The following is a 1035-nucleotide window of genomic DNA, read 5'->3' on the forward strand; positions in this document are numbered from 1 at the left end:
TCCGTACGGAGAGAAAATCGCGGAAAGAATGCATGTGGATTGGGCACGTAGCAAAGGCCATTCAATAAAGTGATTCAGCGCGAAATCTCGTAAGCCGAGTGTATGCGTTATGGTTTTCAGCGATTCGATACGAGCCATGCTTGAAGCGCCCTTATGAATATTTGATGTCGATACCGTTACGTCGGATTGTCTGCGTATCCCATTACAACGCTACGGACATGCTCGACCATACTTTCGCAGATGGCTGTATGCATAATAAAAGGATGCATTTGTGTTTTCCATTTTATCAGCATTATTCAAGACATAATATTATTTATTGCGTTGAACAAGGCTTTGCAGATGGTCTTAAAATATCGCAATGATATTAATTAGTTATCTCAATTTTAATGAGCATGAAAACTATGGAATTCGCACGCATAAATACATGAACTCGATGTTACTTTTTAACACGCGACATTTTCCATAAATAAACAAATATAAATTATTTCCAGTGTCGTGTTGTTTAAAAAGCCTCTGCTGAAAAAAAAAATATATATATATATATAGTATATCGCGTGGCAGATAAATCAGCCGATGCTTTAATCAACCGATTCTTCCCTGATTCGGAGTACTTATAAGTTTCTTGTTTGGAAAACAGACGTCCCTCTCTCTCGTTTTGCTCGTCATCGGCGCGCACGGAGAACGAAGAATAAAGGGCATGCACGGACGTCGCGCGTATAGGGCACTTACTGGAGCAAAGCGTGAATGCGTGTGGACGAAGGCGAAGAGTGGCGGGACTGACTTTTTTTAATGCAATTGTGTCGCACTATCAAGCCGGTTAAGTGACTCTCGAAACCCCTTTGTGCACACAGTCGGTGTGTTTTATGCGCGAGCGGGAGCGCGCGCGGGCCGCGCGTTTATAAGGTCGCCAAAGTGCAAGAGTTCACGAGGAGTAAATCACGTGGCATTAAGATTAAAAACAGTGGGAGTTATCAACCACCTCGGCGCGGAGCGGCGCGTATATTTAGCGCGTTTCATCGGGTGGCCGTTTATATC

Source organism: Wasmannia auropunctata, unplaced genomic scaffold (assembly GCF_000956235.1).
Source record: "Wasmannia auropunctata unplaced genomic scaffold, wasmannia.A_1.0 LD336106.1, whole genome shotgun sequence".
Taxonomy (NCBI): domain Eukaryota; kingdom Metazoa; phylum Arthropoda; class Insecta; order Hymenoptera; family Formicidae; genus Wasmannia; species Wasmannia auropunctata.